Source organism: Pseudophryne corroboree, chromosome 9 (assembly GCF_028390025.1).
Source record: "Pseudophryne corroboree isolate aPseCor3 chromosome 9, aPseCor3.hap2, whole genome shotgun sequence".
In the NCBI taxonomy this organism is placed as follows: Eukaryota; Metazoa; Chordata; class Amphibia; order Anura; family Myobatrachidae; genus Pseudophryne; species Pseudophryne corroboree.
In genome coordinates this window covers 294,314,901-294,328,921 of record NC_086452.1, presented here as the reverse complement: position 1 = coordinate 294,328,921, position 14,021 = coordinate 294,314,901, and the positions used below count along the sequence as shown (strand labels likewise).

The window sequence follows — 14,021 nt, the reverse complement described above, 5'->3', positions numbered from 1 at the left end:
TTCAACCATAGCAATATAGGAATAAAATCTGAGTGTGCTATATATAATTGTACTGCTATTCACATCAATCCAATTAGTATAACAACAATTGAGAGACTCAGTTCTTAGAATTTATTACATAAAACAAGCTTAACAGAATATAAAAAGTCACAAATATTAGCCGATAATATTCACAGCATGACATATATCCGAAATGGATTCAGTGATGATGGATTCAGTGGTGATAATTGATTTTTGTTCATAACATAAGGCGAAAGATGGATACAGTACTCAAAATAACCCAACGTGTTTCGTCCCTTTCTTGGGACTTCCTCGTGGGTATATATCTAAACAATAGAATATATATTAACTGAGTGATAATACTAGCCATCTGGCTATAGTTTATGTCTTAGTAAACATATACATACCAAATGCCAAATGTTTTTGAAATATCCTGAAGGAACATAGACTTCACTGTGTTTATCAATAAGAAAGGTATAAAAACCTAATGAATAAAACAATATAAGTAAAAATAAGATTTTAAACTTACCGGTAAATCTATTTCTCGTAGTCCGTAGAGGATGCTGGAACTCCGTAAGGACCATGGGGAATAGACTGGCTCCGCAGGAGACATGGGCACTTTAAGAAAGACTTTAGACTCTGGGTGTGCACTGGCTCCTCCCTCTATGCCCCTCCTCCAGACCTCAGTTAGAGAAACTGTGCCCAGAGGAGATGGACAGTACGAGGAAAGGATTTTAGTTAATCCAAGGGCAAGATTCATACCAGCCACACCAATCACACCGTATAACCTGTAATAAACTACCCAGTTAACAGTATGAACAAACAACATAGTCTCGGTCCAAACCGATGAACTATAATATAACCCTTATGTAAGCAATAACTATATACAAGTCTTGCAGAAGAAGTCCGCACTTGGGACGGGCGCCCAGCATCCTCTATGGACTACGAGAAATAGATTTACCGGTAAGTGTAAAATCTTATTTTCTCTAACGTCCTAGAGGATGCTGGGACTCCGTAAGGACCATGGGGATTATACCAAAGCTCCCAAACGGGCGGGAGAGTGCGGATGACTCTGCAGCACCGATTGAGCAAACAGGAGGTCCTCCTCAGCCAGGGTATCAAACTTATAGAACTCTGCAAAAGTGTTTGACCCCGACCAAGTAGCAGTTCAGCACAGCTGTAGTGCCGAGACCCCTCGGGCAGCCGCCCAAGACGAGCCCACCTTCCTAGTGGAATGGGCCTTAACCGATTTCGGTAACGGCAATCCTGCCGTAGAATGCGCCTGCTGAATCGTGTTACAGATCCAGTGAGCAATAGTCTGCTTTGAAGCAGGTCCACCAACCTTGTTGGCTGCATACAGGACAAACAGTGCTTCTGTTTTTCTGATCCTAGCCGTTCTGGCCACGTAAATTTTCAAAGCCCTGACAAGGGACTCGGAATCCTCCAAGTCACGTGTAGCCACAGGCACGACAATAGGTTGGTTCATATGAAAGGATGAGACCACCTTAGGTAGGAATTGAGGACGAGTCCGCAACTCCGCTCTATTCATATGGAAAACCAGATAGGGGCTTTTATGTGATAAAGCCGCCAATTCCGAAACTCGCCTAGCCGAAGCCAAGGCTAACAACATGACCACCTTCCAAGTGAGAAATTTCAACTCCACTGTTTTAAGTGGTTCAAACCAATGTGACTTAAGGAAACTTAACACCACGTTAAGGTCCCAAGGCGCCACCGGAGGTACAAAAGGAGGCTGAATATGCAGTGCTACCTTCACAAAAGTCTGTACTTCAGGTAACGAGGCCAATTCCTTTTGAAAGAAAATGGATAAGGCCGAAATCTGAACTTTAATGGAGACTAATTTTAGGCCCAAATTCACTCCAGTTTGTAGGAAGTGAAGAAAACGGCCTAGATGGAATTCTTCCGTAGGAGCATTCCTGGCCTCACACCAAGAAATATATTTTCGCCATATTCGGTGATAATGTTGAGACGTCACGTCCTTCCTAGCCTTTATTAGCGTAGGAATGACCTCATCCGGAATCCCTTTTTCCGCTAGGATCCGGCGTTCAACCGACATGCCGTCAAACGCAGCCGTGGTAAGTCTTGGAGCAGACAGGGACCTTGTTGTAACAGGGCCTGCCTTAGAGGAAGAGGCCACGGATCTTCTGTGAGCATTTCTTGCAGATCCGGATACCAGGTCCTTCGTGGCCAATCTGTAACAATGAGAATTGTTCTCACTCCTCTTTTTCTTATTATCCTCAACACCTTGGGTACGAGAGGAAGAGGAGGAAACACATATACCGACTGGAACACCCACGGTGTCACTAGGGCGTCCACAGCTACCACCTGAGGGTCTCTTGACCTGGTGCAATACCTTTGTAGTTTTTTGTTGAGACGGGATGCCATCATGTCTATTTGGGGAAGTCCCCACCGACTTGCAATGTGCGCGAAGACTTCCTGATGAAGTCCCCACTCTCCCGGATGCAGATCGTGTCTGCTGAGGAAGTCTGCTTCCCAGTTGTCCACTCCCGGAATGAACACTGCTGACAGAGCGCTTACATGATTCTCCGCCCAGCGAAGAATTCTGGTGGCTTCCGTCATTGCCACTCTTCTCCTTGTGCCGCCTTGGCGGTTTACATGAACTACTGCGGTGAGGTTGTCTGACTGGATCAGAACTGGTCGATTGCGAAGTAAGATCTCCGCTTGACGTAGGGCGTTGTATATGGCCCTTAGTTCCAGGATGTTGATGTGAAGACAAGTCTCTTGACTTGACCAAAGTCCTTGGAATTTTCTTCCCTGTGTGACTGCTCCCCAACCTCGGAGGCTCGCGTCCGTGGTCACCAGGATCCAGTCCTGAATGCCGAACCTGCGGCCTTCCAGGAGGTGAGCACTGTGCAGCCACCACAGGAGAGATATCCTGGCTCTGGGAGACAGGGTGATCCTTTGATACATTTGTAAATGAGACCCGGACCATTTGTCCCATTGAAAAGTCCTCGCATGGAACCTGCCGAAGGGGATGGCCTCGTACGATGCCACCATCTTCCCCAGGACATGGGTGCAGTGAAGCACTGAAACCTTTTTTGGCTTTAATAGGTTCCTGACCAGAGCTATGAGCTCCTGAGCCTTTTCCATCGGAAGAAAAACCTTTTTCTGTTCTGTGTCCAGAATCAGGCCCAAAAAGGTCAGACGCGTTGCAGGAACCAGCTGGGACTTTGGGATATTGAGAATTCAGCCGTGCTGTTGCAACGTCCTCACTGACAGTGACACGCTGTCCAGTAACTTCTCTCGAGATCTCGCCTTTATGAGGAGGTCTTCCAAGTATGGGATAATTGTGACACCCTGCTTGCGCAGGAGCACCATCATTTCCGCCATTACCTTGGTGAAAATTCTTGGGGCCGAGGAAAGCCCAAACGGCCACGTCTGAAATTGGTAATGACAGTCCTGTACCGCAAATCTCAGGAACGCCAGGTGAGGAAGAAAAATCGGAACATGATGGTAAGCATCCTTTATGTCCAGGGAAACCATCCAATCCCCCCCCTCCAGGCTGGCGATGACCGCTCTGAGCGATTCCATCTTGAACTTGAACTTTTTCAAGTACAGGTTCAGGGATTTCAGATTCAAAATGTGTCTGACCGAACTGTCCGGTTTCGGAACCACAAACAGGGTTGAGTAATACCCCTTTCCTTGCTGGAGAAGAGGAACCGTGACTATCACCTGTTGCAGGTACAATTTTTGAATTGCAGTTAACACTAACTCCCTTTCTGACGGAGAAGCTGGCAGAGCCAATTTGAAAAACCGTCGAGGAGGCATCTCTTCGAATTCCAGCCTGTATCCCTGAGAAACAATCTCTATTGCCCAGGGATCCACCTGTGAGTGAACCCAGACGTGGCTGAAAAATCGAAGACATGCCCCCACTTGATCTGGCCCCCCAGGGAAGTCCCAGCGTCATGCGGTGGATTTTGCAGACGTAGGGGGGAGGACTTCTGCTCCTGGGAACTAGCTGTGTGCAGCTTTTTTCCCTTGCCTTTACCTCTGGCAAGAAAGGACGATCCCCGTACCTTTTTGCTTTTATTTGAACAAAACGACTGCATTTGGTAATGAGGTGCCTTCTTAGTATGTTGTGGGGGAACATAAGGTAAAAAATTCGATTTACCAGCCGTAGCAGTAGAGACAAGGTCTGAGAGGCCTTCTCCAAACAACTCCTCCCCCTTGTAAGGCAAAAACTCCATATGCCGCTTTGAGTCGGCATCCCCCGTCCACTGTCGGGTCCACAAGAGTCGCCTAGCAGAAATAGACATAGCATTTATTCTGGAGCTTAGTAAACAAATGTCTCTTTGAGCATCCCTCATATATAACGCAGCATCCTTGATATGCTCTAGGGTCATTAGAATGGTATCCTTATCTAGGGTCTCAATCTCCGTAGACAAGGAATCTGTCCATGCTGCGACAGCACTACGAACCCAGGCCGATGCCATAGCCGGCCTAACAATAGTACCAGAATGTGTGTAAATGTACTTTATGGTAACTTCCTGCTTACGATCCGCAGGATCCTTGAGGGTAGCAGTATCCTGGGAAGGCAGTGCCACCTTCTTGGATAAGCGTGTCAACGCCTTGTCTACTTTAGGCGAAGATTCCCATCGTATCCTGTCCTTTTGTGGGAAGGGATACGCCATAAGAATCCTTCTGGGAACCTGTAGTCTCCTGTCTGGAGATTCCCAAGCCTTTTCGCACAATTCGCTTGGCTCAAATGAGGACGGAAAGGAGATCTCAGGCGCTTCCGGGTTGTGGCTGAAGCTTTGTGCGTGTGATGTCACACGCACGCATTGAGACGCTTGTAGAGAGGATGGAGGCGGGAGTCCCGCGGCCAGGAGCGAACCCCAGCGCACCCAACAATAAAGGAAGGTGCGTGCTGGGGCACTGGGGCATCACTATTTTAAGCCTGCACGCTGCACTGAGGAGGAAGGGGGGAGAGGGGTAAGTGAACACTGCGCTGCCTTTTTCCCAATAAATGTGCACTCCTGGAAACCAGTATCCCCAGTATAGCAGCATTCCCCCCCTATAGTAACAAGCTGTACTCCCCGGATTTGAATGAGTTCACAGCTACACAAGCCTTTAATGGCTTGTGTAGCTGTGAATTCACTCAAACCCGGGGAGTGCCGCCTGTTACTATCTGCATCTATTGAAGTTCTGTTTGATGCATGGTATGGCACCCAGGTATTTCTGATGTGAAAGTGGAGTGCCGGTCATAGGAAGACTAATTTTATATATATATATATATATATATATATATATATATACAGGTTGAGTCTCCCTTATCCAAAATGCTTGGGACCAGAGGTATTTTGGAAATGGGATTTTTCCGTATTTTGGAATAATTGCATACCATAATGAGATATCATGGTGATGGGACCTAAATCTAAGCACAGAATGCATTTATGTTACATATACACCTTATACACACAGCCTGAAGGTAATTTTAGCCAATATTTTTTATAACTTTGTGCATTAAACAAAGTGTGTGTACATTCACACAATTCATTTATGTTTCATATACACCTCATACACACAGCCTGAAGGACATTTAATACAATATTTTTAATAACTTTGTGTATTAAACAAAGTTTGTGTACATTGAGCCATCAAAAAACAAAGGTTTCACTATCTCACTCTCACTCAAAAAAGTCCGTATTTCGGAATATTCCGTATTTCGGAATATTTGGATATGGGATACTCAACCTGTATATATATATAAATAAGAGGATAAGGTGATTTTAAGCGACCAGTGGTGTCTCAAAAAAGGAGGAGACTCAAATTAAAAGTAAAAAAAAATTTTTAATAAAATTTAGCACCAATACAAAAGTAAGTAAAAATAAATAAAATAATAGCCCTTTACAAGGAGCCAAAAAATTAGTTAGAAATCACTAGAACTGCATATAAAACATTAGTTAGTATAAAATTGATAGTACAAACTTAGATAAGACGGGAGGAAAAAATGTCCTAACAGTAAAAAATTGGAAATAAGATCAGCATAAAAAAAGTGTATAAATAAGGTTCTTAGCTTTTTGAGAGGGTATGTATCATAGCACCCAACGCGTTTCGTCCTATCTGGACTTCATCAAGGGGTGCGCCGATAAGCTTTCCCCCACCACCTATATATATATATATATATATATATATATATTTGGGGGGGGGGGGGGGAGGGGGTTTTAGCGACCAATGGTGTCTAAAAGAAATCACGCTTTGGGTGAATAATTAAGAATAAAATACAATTTATTAATGTGTATATTTAAAATGACAGAACTTTTTCTAAAAATGGGATAAAAACTATACATACAGAAATATAATACCAGTTAAAAATGAATAAATAGTAAAAAGATTCCTTAACTTGGTATGTAGTCACTGCCAGATAGCCCAACGCGTTTCGTCCTTAAGACTTCATCAAGGGGTGTTGGCAGACTGGGACCAGGCTTCTATTTATACCAGTACTAATCTGGTGTCAATTATGACATCACTTCCTGTTAATACCACATGATGTTTTGTAACAGACTAAGAGCTATTATTTTACATTGGTGAGTAACATGGTTAGATAATATATAGGAACCACAAGCTAGTTATTTGTTTTAGGAACAGGTTTGGAGTTCAGAAACACGAATAAAATCCCCCAGAAGGTGCGCCGGTGCGTCTTCCGCCCCACTTCCGGTTTCTCGGTGTCGCGTCATTTCCGCCCCACTTCCGGAAGCCGGACTGCGCATGCGCCCGCGATCTCCATTCTTCTAGTAGCTAGAGATCAGAGTTTTGAGTTCATGGTTATCTCAGCGGCGGCCATCTTTGTAGAGATTTTTCATTCAGTCTCTCTAGGCGGCGGCCATCTTAATGGAGAGCAGCAGTATGGACATTTATAGTGTTTCTTGGCATAGAAATGAAAAATAAATAAAAAAGGGGAATCAATGCATGTAAAAACGATGACAGTACAGCATTTCATATTTAGAATGATAGAGCAACATCTGACCATAAAGGATTATCAATATATTAAAAGAGGAGGTTGAATAATTATTTGCAGTATATTATATACATAAAATATAAATAAATAAATATAGATATATATATATATATAAGTGCATAAAGTTAAATAAAAAATAATTTGAATAGTATTTGCAGTATATTAAAAAGTGCTTTGTGCATATTTGCAGTGCTTTGTGCAGGTTCATAAGGTGCAGATTGGGGTGGTGAGGGATGGGGTGGTATTTAAAGTGCTTAGTGTATATTTTAAACGTGCTTAGTGTCTGTTTCGTAGAAGGTGACACATTAATATAGCTATTTTAGCTATTAGTCAGGATAATACTGACATGCTCATGTAGGCTTTTTCAATTAGTTTGGTTACAGTACCTGATCTTCCCAGGTGGTCTCCCTGTTCTGGTACTGATCAGGCCCGACACTGCTTCGCTTCCAAGATCGGACGAGATTGGGCATGTCCAGTGTGGTTTGACTGTAAAAATCACTTACCATACATGTGTCAGCGTTATTTATGATACGACTTTGCACGTTTTAGTGGAGGATGGGGGGTGGGGGGAGGATATCTAAAATAGCTATATTAATGTGTCACCTTCTACGAAACAGACACTAAGCACGTTTAAAATATACACTAAGCACTTTAAATACCACCCCTTCCCTCACCACCCCAATCTGCACCTTATGAACCTGCACAAAGCACTGCAAATATGCACAAAGCACTTTTTAATATACTGCAAATACTATTCAAATTATTTTTTATTTAACTTTATGCACTTATATATATATCTATATTTATTTATTTATATTTTATGTATATAATATACTGCAAATAATTATTCAACCTCCTCTTTTAATATATTGATAATCCTTTATGGTCAGATGTTGCTCTATCATTCTAAATATGAAATGCTGTACTGTCATCGTTTTTACATGCATTGATTCCCCTTTTTTATTTATTTTTCATTTCTATGCCAAGAAACACTATAAATGTCCATACTGCTGCTCTCCATTAAGATGGCCGCCGCCTAGAGAGACTGAATGAAAAATCTCTACAAAGATGGCCGCCGCTGAGATAACCATAAACTCAAAACTCTGATCTCTAGCTACTAGAAGAATGGAGATCGCGGGCGCATGCGCAGTCCGGCTTCCGGAAGTGGGGCGGAAATGACGCGACGCCGAGAAACCGGAAGTGGGGCGGAAGACGCACCGGCGCACCTTCTGGGGGATTTTATTCGTGTTTCTGAACTCCAAACCTGTTCCTAAAACAAATAACTAGCTTGTGGTTCCTATATATTATCTAACCATGTTACTCACCAATGTAAAATAATAGCTCTTAGTCTGTTACAAAACATCATGTGGTATTAACAGGAAGTGATGTCATAATTGACACCAGATTAGTACTGGTATAAATAGAAGCCTGGTCCCAGTCTGCCAACACCCCTTGATGAAGTCTTAAGGACGAAACGCGTTGGGCTATCTGGCAGTGACTACATACCAAGTTAAGGAATCTTTTTACTATTTATTCATTTTTAACTGGTATTATATTTCTGTATGTATAGTTTTTATCCCATTTTTAGAAAAAGTTCTGTCATTTTAAATATACACATTAATAAATTGTATTTTATTCTTAATTATTCACCTAAAGCGTGATTTCTTTTAGACACCATTGGTCGCTAAAACCCCCTCCCCCCCCCCCCCAACTGTCTTGAATTCTATGATACAGGGAACCGCCATCCCTGTTTGGGGGTAAGCAGACGCCCTTTTAAATTTTTAGGGAGTGTCAGATCGCTATTGTTTATATCTATATTCAGGTTTATTTAACGTTGGTGAACACACGTGGCGCAATAATTTCTTTCTAATTCTAAATTTTATATATACATATATATATATATATATATATATAGCAATATAGGCGGCACTCAGCGGATTTTGAGTAACAAACAGTTATCTGAAAGGGCAGAGCCTACACTTGTGGTGTTTTTATTTTTTGTAATTCTTTTTTATTTAAATTAATTTTATGTGTGTGTATATAGTTTATATATATATATATATATATATATATATAAATAATTTTATTTTTATTATTATTGTTTAATTTGTATTTGTTTATTTATTAATTATTATTTTTTATTTTATATATATATATATATATATATATATATCTTTGTATTTTTTGTTTGTTTGTTTTTTTTTTTTTGGGGGGGGGGGCGCCGAATTACTGCCTTGCCCCGGGGTGACAGAAGTCCTAGTTTCGGCCCTGGGATAATACATACCAAGTAATCATATAGGATGGCTTACTAGCATGACTCTACAATTAAAAGGAATCCATATCATTGGAGATAGGGTCTATTGACCTATACAGGTTGAGTATCCCATATCCAAATATTCCGAAATACGGAATATTCCGAAATACGGACTTTTTTGAGTGAGAGTGAGATAGTGAAACCTTTGTTTTTTGATGGCTCAATGTACACAAACTTTGTTTAATACACAAAGTTATTAAAAATATTGTATTAAATGACCTTCAGGCTGTGTGTATAAGGTGTATATGAAACATAAATGAATTGTGTGAATGTATACACACTTTGTTTAATGCACAAAGTTATAAAAAATATTGGCTAAAATGACCTTCAGGCTGTGTGTATAAGGTGTATATGATACATAGATTAATTCTGTGCTTAGATTTAGGTCCCATCACCATGATATCTCATTATGGTATGCAATTATTCCAAAATACGGAAAAATCCCATATCCAAAACACCTCTGGTCCCAAGCATTTTGGATAAGGGAGACTCAACCTGTATATGTAAAAGGAGAATTAATCAAGCTTAGTAGGTCAAATGGGCCGTAGCTGAAGATTGTGTTTTCTACATTGAATCATTGATTTCTAAAAATCACAGTGTATTCAGATACATACCAAACATATGACTGGATACAATCTAGCTCTGACTCTGTGTAGGTGGCTGATAAACAACAATTACTCCACAATTGGAAGACCTATAGTAGTTAATGAGCAATACTTGGTGAGAATGCCTTAATAGTGTCCTAATTCCAATATAGCAGTTCGAATTGAAGAGCATAATTCTATAGTGGGTATTTCTTTGGAACATCATTAAAATTAATGATAAAGATACGTTTCTATAATTTCTATAGTTTATAACGTGACCAATTGGTTATGAGGGAGAGAATAAAAAGTTAATTACTAGAATATTGGCCCAACCATAATCTTTTAATTTAAATCAGACAAAAACAATGTAGAAATCAAATGTTATTCCGTTATATTTAACGTGACCATTTGTTTATAATAAGGGAGGCAAAAATTTAATCATAAGAATAGTAGACTGAAAAGTCTTAATTGTACCCGGAATAACAAATTTGAAAAAATAATACATGAAATATATAAAAAAAAAGTCAAAAATATTCCCAATATCCATATATGGAGGCAAGAATAGTATCAGTGATACTTACAAGTTCAGCACAATGTGGTCCTCTCAGAGTTCAAAGTGATACTGAGAGGTGACCACAGACAGGTATTTATATCAAAAGGTGGATGACGACATCACTTCCTGAAAAAAATCATTAGTGTGTATCAGTGATATTACTAGAAATCGCCTACATGATATCCATAGAAACATGGCAGTGTATTAGTTTACTAATATATATTCACTGCTTACTGGGACACTGTGTAGTATTTATAAAAGAAGTGTGTAACAAGTAGGGAAGCTTAATTACTGCAGGTGGAATGCATCGCGGTCTGCGTTCCAACTGCCAGACGTGACGAAACCGGAAGTAATGTTGAAGGCATCTTGGAGGGAAATAACACTGATTTTCCATCGGTGGAACGCAATGACGTCATGCGTTCCCCCGCTGGCAGAGCCGGACCTGAAGCGCGCATGCGAGCCGCACAACCAGAAGGAGGGGATAACATGTCTGGTTTCCCGTCGGTGGAACGCAATGACGTCATGCGTTCCACCGCTTACGGGGCTGTATTAGTAATGTACAAACAAGCCGCGTCTATAAAAGGAGGGAATTATTACATCCCTGTAGGTAGAAACTTCCTGGTACACACGATGAGATCCTTGCTATGGCTGATTTTCATTATGCTATTTCCCTTGAACTCCCCAGAGCCCAGCACCACAGATTTTGACTAACTTTTCTTGAGATATGGACTATGGGGGTAATTCCAAGTTGATTGCAGCAGGACATTTTTTAGCAGTTGGGCAAAACCATGTGCACTACAGGGGAGGCAGATTTAACATGTGCAGAAAGAGTTAGATTTGGGTGGGTTATTTTGTTTCTGTGCAGGGTAAATACTGGCTGCTTTATTTTTACACTGCAATTTAGATTGCAGATTGAACACACCCCACCCAAATCTAACTCTTTCTGCACATGTTAAATCTGCCTCCCCTGCAGTGCACATGGTTTTGCCCAATTGCTAACAAAATTCCCTGCTGCAATCAACTTGGAATTACCCCCTATGTGTGCTTACGATTTTGGCTTATGTGAGATGTATTGACATGTTGAGATGAACTAGACAGTACACCGATCTAGCAAGGATTGACTTGCCTGCACAGTCTATCTTTTCTTGCGATGCCGACCTGACGGGACCGCGCGTCGAGATCGAATCGGGATCGCAAGGTGACTTTCACCTTGCGATCTGCACTAACTTTCCTTGAGATTTTGACTATATAGTCAAAATCGAAAGAAAATATCTCACCGTGTGCACACACCATTAGTACTCCCAGTATTATATAGAGAGCTGCAGGCAAGCTGTTTAGACACTGAGGATTTGGTTGGCGCCAGGTTCTGCGTTTTTGTTTTTCTATGTATGAAAAAGATGTGCGAACATTCTGTCCCTGCAAAGATCTTGACAGCAAAGTGATAGTTACCGTAATCACTTCACTTCCTTTTTCTGACACAGGGCCTAGTTCATGTTTGTACGCAATAGTCAATGTTCACGCAAACTGCGCATGTCATTCAATCACAATGTACATGCGCGAGGGTGTCGCTGCAATCCCACTCACAATGAGAACTTTGTTGCAAGAAGCGTTTGGAGGTGTTAAGTTAACATGTTACGGGGCGAGGTTGGGTAAAATGCAGGCGTGTCATGTCCGCTTTTGGGGCATGTATCTTTTGATGGTTGCGTGCTCGTACATGCAAATACATGGCGTTTGAGCTGCTGCTGCGGTCAGTCTGCGCAGCCATAGACTAAATCTTAGCTTCGATTTTCTCTGTAATTGTGTATATTCCGCTACTGTGTAAGCAATTGGGATTAAGATTGCAATGAGTCTGGTGGGCATCTCTTTAAATTCCTGCCTGGCAGCTTTACTTGCTAACATTAACAGCTCTGTAGCCTAGAGAATAAAAATTGCATACAAACATGAATTAGGCCCACTGTGCATATCATTTTGCAAAAATCTACATAGAAAGATGGAGGCTGCAGGACAGGAATCACAAGATTCTTCTCCTGGGAGAATGTCTCCATAGAATTAGACACACAGCATACCCCAAGCAGGCAGGTACTTGGCTCCCAGCCTCCACCTGCCTAGCCAGCTGCCCAGTGGCCTATTACCGCCTCCTTCTGCTGGTCAGGCCCCCATTGTTGTCTTCAGCACTAGGATTGGGGATACACCAACTTCAGACTCCTCCAGATGAGTAAGGAACAGAAGAGGGAGCCACTGCTTGTCTACATCATGGACAGTGGGCCTAAGTCAGATCCGATCGCAGCAGCAAATTTGTTAGCTAATGGGCAAAACAATGTGCAGCGTAGGGGGGGGGGGGGGCAGATCTAACATGAGCAGTGAGTTCGATTTGCACCATGTCACATTTACTGATTCAAGAATATACACACACATACTTTGTAGAATATATAAAATGTGTGTATATATATATATATATATATATATATATATATATATATGCGCAGCAGGACGCCCCAAACATACAACCAATGTCATTAAGAACTACCTTCAGCATAAAGAAGAACATGGAGTCCTGGAAGTGATGATATAGCCCCCACAGAGCCCTGATTTAAACATCACAGAGTCTGTCTGGGATTACATGAAGAGACAGAAGGGTTTGAACATCCACAAGAGATCTGTGGTTAGTTCTCTAAAATGTATAGAACAACCTCCCTGCTGAGTTCCTACAAAAAATGTGTGCAAGTGTACCTAGAAGAATTGATGCTGTTTTGAAGGTGGTCACACCACATATTGATTTGATTTAGATTTCTCTTCTGTTCATTCACTTTGCATTTTGTTAACTGATTAAAATAATAAGATTTTACTTACCGATAAATCTATTTCTCGGAGTCCGTAGTGGATGCTGGGGTTCCTGAAAGGACCATGGGGAATAGCGGCTCCGCAGGAGACAGGGCACAAAAAGTAAAGCTTTTCCAGATCAGGTGGTGTGCACTGGCTCCTCCCCCTATGACCCTCCTCCAGACTCCAGTTAGGTACTGTGCCCGGACGAGCGTACACAATAAGGGAGGATTTTGAATCCCGGGTAAGACTCATACCAGCCACACCAATCACACCGTACAACCTGTGATCTAAACCCAGTTAACAGTATGATAACAGCGGAGCCTCTGAAAGATGGCTTCCTTCAACAATAACCCGAATTAGTTAACAATAACTATGTACAATTTATGCAGATAATCCGCACTTGGGATGGGCGCCCAGCATCCACTACGGACTCCGAGAAATAGATTTATCGGTAAGTAAAATCTTATTTTCTCTATCGTCCTAGTGGATGCTGGGGTTCCTGAAAGGACCATGGGGATTATACCAAAGCTCCCAAACGGGCGGGAGAGTGCGGATGACTCTGCAGCACCGAATGAGAGAACTCCAGGTCCTCCTTAGCCAGAGTATCAAATTTGTAAAATTTTACAAACGTGTTCTCCCCTGACCACGTAGCTGCTCGGCAAAGTTGTAATGCCGAGACCCCTCGGGCAGCCGCCCAAGATGAGCCCCCTTCCTTGTGGAGTGGGCCTTTACAGATTTAGGCTGTGGCAG

General features: G+C 41.8%; 1 protein-coding gene and 1 pseudogene across 6 annotated transcripts in view; both read right to left on the bottom strand.

Moving 5' to 3' along the window:
• The window catches only part of L3MBTL2 (L3MBTL histone methyl-lysine binding protein 2), a 772,791-nt gene that overhangs the window by 731,933 nt on the left and 26,837 nt on the right, over positions 1-14,021 (bottom strand). Inside the window, exon 1 of one of the 6 annotated variants that reach the window (XM_063940376.1) lies at positions 10,477-10,581. The exons of the other annotated variants lie outside the window; for them this stretch is intronic. The gene's annotated coding sequence lies outside the window, so the exon portion shown is untranslated. Of the gene's footprint in view, positions 1-10,476; positions 10,582-14,021 lie in introns of those variants that run through there. 6 annotated transcript variants of the gene reach the window in all.
• Positions 7,372-7,491, bottom strand: LOC134962333 (5S ribosomal RNA; annotated as a pseudogene).